A 6000-nucleotide genomic window follows, 5' to 3' on the forward strand; every position below is an offset into this window, starting at 1 on the left:
TAACTGAAGTAATGCCATAAAAAATCCTACTCAACAATTGGTTCACACCCACAGGAATGGGTCAAGTTTAAGAACATGTTTTTCTGGGGTACATACAGCTCCAAACCACCACAGGGGTGATGAAAATGTTTTAAAATTAGACTGTAGTGATGGTTACATACCTCTGTGAATATACAAAAACCAGTGAAGTGCTCACTTTAAATGGGTGAATTGTATTGTATATGAATTACATATTATTAAAGCTGTTTAAAAGATAGACAAAAAGCAGTAATAAGCAGCCACATACATCTATCTATCTAGTTGCCTGGGCCGTTGCAGAGCTGTGGATTCCTAATATGTGGAGGTGTATTTTGAGTCATCGCTAAGGATGAGAACAACCAAGTATATAACATTTTTACTTGCAGACTTTTGATTTGAAAGTCCAGTTCTGCTCTAGGTTCACCTAACCATAATAAGTATTCATATTTTTGAGTGATAAATGCTAACAATAGTAAAAATTTAAAAAATTGTAAAATAATTGTAAGCACTTCCCTATAAATTTAAACCTTCTCATCCTACCCAAAGCCCTGTGAGGTTAAAATTGTGGGACACCTCTGTAGGCAGGAGAGAAGCATCTGGTCCCCTTCCTTATATCTAGAGAGCTGGACTAGGCAGTCCCAGCTCCACCCCAGTCCAGGTGCTAGGGCCTTAAGTACAAGAGTGCTGAGTTCATTCTACTTCTCAGTTTGATGGACATTATCATTATACGTCCATGGGAGGGCCCTCTCTTATTTTATTTAATTATTTCCATTTTTCCTCAATTTCCCATGTGCAACCATTCTGAAGATTTAATGTCTATATTTTTGTAAGTGCTTTTGCATTTATGTATGTTTTTTTGTGTTCAAAAGCTTTAATTTTTGTAAATTTATGTCAACATTATTAAATTACCTATTTCACTCTATTTCTTATGCTGTTTTGCCATTTGGGAAGGAAATGGGAAGCTCAGGGGCCTACAACAAATACTCATTCATCACATCGCTTATAGAATGCCGATCTCTCAAACAAGGAGGGAGGTAGTATGATTAAGAGCTCTGGATTTGGTTCAGAATGTCAGGGCTCAGATTCCAGCTTTTCCATTTACTAGCTGCATAGCCTAGAATAGTTTACTTAACCTCTCTGCCTTTTAGTTTACTCACCTGTAAAGTGGCAATACTGACAGGTCACATTAACAGGTTGTTGTAAGTATTAAATAAGATGAGCACTTCTGGGCCGTCCCTCTAATTGGAGGAAAATCACACCACAGATTGTGCTGTACACCTTTTATGACTTCATGCCTTCTAAATCCTCAGAGTTGATCAGTGGTCCCATTAATTGTAGTTAATTAAATCCTTTCTGGCAGTGCCTTCCTGCTTTTCCCAGATCTTCATATCACTTCCTCCCCAGCAGCCTCACACTCCGCCTCATATTTCTTAAAGAAAATAGAGCTCTTATGGTAGAACTTTTGATGCATTGTTCCCCCTTCCAAGCAAAGTACTTGTGCTCCCTTCCTGCTTCTTATCCCAGAGAAGTAGAAAGTCTGCCTCTCCAAGCTTAAATCCTCCATCTTTACTAGAGGGTCCTTCTGTATGTAGGACCAGCATATAGAAGTAGGAAGGCAGGAAAAAAACAATCCATATAGAAAATAATTTCAGCTAGTTGCAATGCTTTGAAGATAACATAGGGAGATTTTAATTTGGTGGAAAGGGAAGGTCTTTCTGAGGAAGTGACATTAGAGCTAAAATCAAACTTGGCATATGAAGATCACATGGCAATAGACTCTAAGTAAAGAGAACAATCAGCAAAAAGGCCCTCAAGGGAGAAGGAGCTTGACTTGCTGGAGGAGCAGAAGGTCAGGCAGTGTTTCTAAAGTATAGTAAGCAAAGGGGAGATGAGGTCACAACAATGCAGTCCTACAGAACTTTTTTATATTGCTGAAAGTGTTCTTTATCCATGCTTTCCAAGATGGTAGCCACCAACTAGGTATAGCTATTTAAATTTAAGTTAGTATAAATCAAGTTAAAAATCCACTTGCACTTGCCAAATTTCAGATGCTTGATAGTCACATGTGACTAGTGGTTACTGTGCTGGTCAGTGTGGGGTCAGAGGGTAAGTAGGGACTAGCTTAGTTGGGCTTTGCCCAGCAAGAAGAGTTGTTAGGATTTTTTCTCAAGTGTAATGGGAAGCCATTGGGATGTTTAAAGCAAGGGAATGCTGTGATTAATTGCTGTGATTGTTATGAAGCTATCTGGGGCTGCTGGGGAAGGGGGGGTGATCTAGAGAGGCAAGAGAGGAAACAAGATCAGTTATAGCTATTGCAGTTGCCCAGGAGAAAGATGAGGGTAATTTGGTCTAGGGTGGCAATAGTGAAGGAAAGAAGTGGATGGATTCTAATTTGTTTGGTGATAGATCCATCAGAAATAGCTGATGAATTAGATGTGAGATATGATGGAAAGAAAGGACCCATGGATGACTCTTGGTCTTTGCTTTGAGCAAAATTATTGCTACATGTATTAATGCCATTAATTAGGTTCTTCCTGTTTTTCAGGTGGATCACATTCTTCTTTTTCTCTTCCAATTATCAATCCGTTTAATGATTAAATGTACAGCATTTCAGGACTGGACTGCTTGACGTTGCTAGTCCCAACTCCATTGACATGGCTATTTTCTAGGCCACCAATGACTTTCTCATTGCTATCCTGCTTAATCGCTACAACATGAGCAGCTATTAACCCACTCACTTTCCTCCATTGATTTCCAGGCCACCTTCTCTGATTTTCTTCCTTTATCTCATGTGTGCCTTCTCCTCAGATTGTCTGTTCCTCCTCAGCTCCTTCCCAGCATTGGTCACCCTAGGTAGGTCTTTATTTCTTCTCCCTTCTTCTGGGTAAACAGATCCATGCATTGATTACATACACCATTTATATTCGGCAGTGTCTTGGAACAGCTAGAAGGAAATACCTGAAATTGTGGAACTATAACCCACATGAAACTTGGAACTCTGTTCTATTACTACTTGTTAAAATGTACTTTAAAATTTATTGCTTTTTCTGTATATATGTTATATCTCACAATAAAAAATGTTTAGAAAGCTGAATAGGGAAGGAGATGCTTGCAGACCCGGGACCTGGAGCAGCTTGGAAGCAGTGAGTATTAGCTCTTTAAGGCTGTAATTAGAAATGGACAACAACAAAATTACATTGCAAAAAAATGGGAAAGAAGCAGAATGAAAAGAGCAAAAAGTCAAAGAGGCAGAAACTGAAGAATTTGTGGTGGAAAAAGCACTAGATCAACATGTAGTAAATGGAAAGGTGGATTACTTCCTGAAGTGGAAGAGATTTACAGATGCTGACAATACATTGAAGAAGAAAAGTTAGATTACCCAGAGTTAATTGAAGCATTTCTTATTTCTCAAAAAGCTCATAAAGAAAAAGCACGAAAAGGAAATTTTTATTTGACAGAGAAACTGATGACTGCAAATCAAAGAAGGAAAGAGATGCTGCTGACAAATCAAGAGACTTTGCTTGAAGTCTTGATCCTGAACGCATAATTGGTGCCTCAGACAGCAGTGGAGAGTTAATGCTCCTCATGAAATGGAAAGATTCAGATGAGTCAGACTTGATGCTGGTAAAAGAGGCAAACATGAAGTGTCCTCAAATTGTGGTTGCTTTTTATGAGGAAGGACTAACTTGGCATTCTTGTCCAGAAGATGAAGCTCAGTAATTATTGTATTGCTTTATATATATAAAATCTGGGTCTTGGTTTTTTATTTATTAGTGTGAAGAATAATTACTATTCTAATGGATATCAAGTTTGTTATGTTTGTTTTGAAGTAGTATTATTGGGGCAGGTGTTAAGTTTTGGGGGGTATTGGTTTTTTGTTCTGTTTTTGCATCAATATCACTGGTTACTTTGAACAAATAAAACCTGTCTGTAGTTTCTTCAAAAAAATGAATAGGGAAGCCACAGACTGGGAGGAACCACTCACAATACTTAAAGGTGACAAAGAACTCATATAAAGACTATGTAAAGCACTCCACAACTGAAAAATATGAAGTCAAGCTACTCAATACAAAATGGGCATATGATGACATGGATCCCTCACAAACCACAATTGTGATTGCCATTAAATGCATCAAAAAGCTCTCAACAACATTAATTATAAATAAAATGCAAAAAAAAAAATTGCCAACCACAAATTCCCTATGTGGCAAAACTGTCTTTCAAAAATGAGGGAGGGGGTGGGCCACCGTGGCTCAGCAGGCAAGAATGCTTGTCTGCCATGCCAGAGGACCTGGGTTCGATTCCCGGTGCCTGCTCATGTTAAAAAAAAAAAAATGAGGGAGGAATTAAGTCATTCCCAATCAAGAAAATCTGAGAGCATTTGTCACCACCAACCTGGCTATACAGAAAATGCCAAAGAAACTTCTGCAGGTTGAAAGTAAAGGACAATAGAAAATTAAATGAAGCCCCATGAAGAAATAAAGTTCTTGGTAATGATAATGACATAGGTAAATATATAAATCCTAGTGCCATTATCTGTTGATTTGTAACTACAATTTTTATTTCCTATAAGATCTAAGCACAAATGCATAAAATGTGATGATAGACGCCCCCAGAAAATGCAGAGCTTGGATTTAAAGCCAAGCGCAAGTGGCTCCTCAGTTATTGTTATAACCACTATAATTACTGCTCTCTGTAGCCCTAGCTTAGACCTCCACATTTCTAGAGCCATACTTGAAGCCACTTAATAGACAACACATGCATGTACCTCAAGCATTTGAAGGTAGGAATGAAACTAAACTTATTATCACCTGCTTCTTACCTTCTGCAGTCTTCACAAACAAACATTAATAAACTTGAAATACTTCCTCTCTTTATATTTCTCATTTGATTTCATGATACAACAAACAACCCAGTCTGTATTTGTCTTTTACTTTCCCTCTATCTTCCCATATTGATGATTTCCAAGTCCTGAAGTTCATACTTCAGAGGTGTCCTTTACCTAAAGAAACTCATAGTACTACAGTTTGAGAAACATTCTGGCCTGCATCAGGGTCACCTGAATGGCTTGTTAAAATTCATATCACTTGTACAAATAATTAAAATAAAAAATGAACAGGGAGACATTGCTACCTACCCTGCTGAAAGAAAAAGAACTATAAGAGGATACTATGAACAACTATACAGTATTAAATTAGATAACCTAGATGAGATGGGCAAATTTTTAGAAACACATAAACTATCTATATTGACTCAAGAAGAAACAGAAGATTGAAACAAACCAATTACTAGTAAAGAGATTGAATCAGTAATTAAAAACCTCTCAACAGAGAAAGCCTAGGAGTAGATGGCTTCACATTCCAAAATGATCTAACTTTAATTCTGCTCAAATGCTTCCAAAAAATTGAAGAGGTGGAAACATTTCCTAATTCATTCTATGAGGCTGTTCTTGTTTGCTAGCTGCTGAAATGCAATATACCAGAAATGGAATGACTTTTAAAAAGAGGAATTTAATAAGTTGCTAGTTTATAGTTCTAAGGCCGAGAAAATGTCCCAATTACAACAAGTCTATAGAAATGTCCAATCAAAGGCATCCAGGTAAAGATACTTTGGTTCAGGAAGGCTGATGAAGTTCATTCAGGGTTTCTCCCTCAAGTGAGAAAGCACATGGTGAACACAGTCACAGTTTCTCTCTCAGCTGGAAGGTCACATGGTGAGCAAGGCATCATCTGCTAGCTTTCTCTCCAGGCTTCCTGTTTCATGAAACTCCCCGGGAAGAGTTTTCCTTCTTCATCTCCAAAGGTCACTGGCTTGTGGGCTCTCTGCTCCTCGTGGCTACATCATTCTTCTCTGCTCTCTCTGAATCTCTCATTCTACAAAATGTTTCCTCTTTCATAGGACTCCAGTAAACCAATCAAGACCCAGCCAAATGGGTGGAGACACATCTCTCCTAATCCAGTTTAACAATGACTCTTGATTGGG

The 6000-nt window shown here is 38.1% G+C and overlaps 1 pseudogene; it reads left to right on the forward strand.

The window, feature by feature from the left end:
• The first annotated feature begins 3194 nt into the window (after positions 1–3194).
• LOC143686135 (chromobox protein homolog 3 pseudogene) lies at positions 3195–3738 on the forward strand (annotated as a pseudogene).
• Positions 3739–6000: the final 2262 nt, after the last annotated feature.

Source organism: Tamandua tetradactyla, chromosome 1 (genome assembly GCF_023851605.1).
Source record: "Tamandua tetradactyla isolate mTamTet1 chromosome 1, mTamTet1.pri, whole genome shotgun sequence".
NCBI classification, from domain to species: domain Eukaryota; kingdom Metazoa; phylum Chordata; class Mammalia; order Pilosa; family Myrmecophagidae; genus Tamandua; species Tamandua tetradactyla.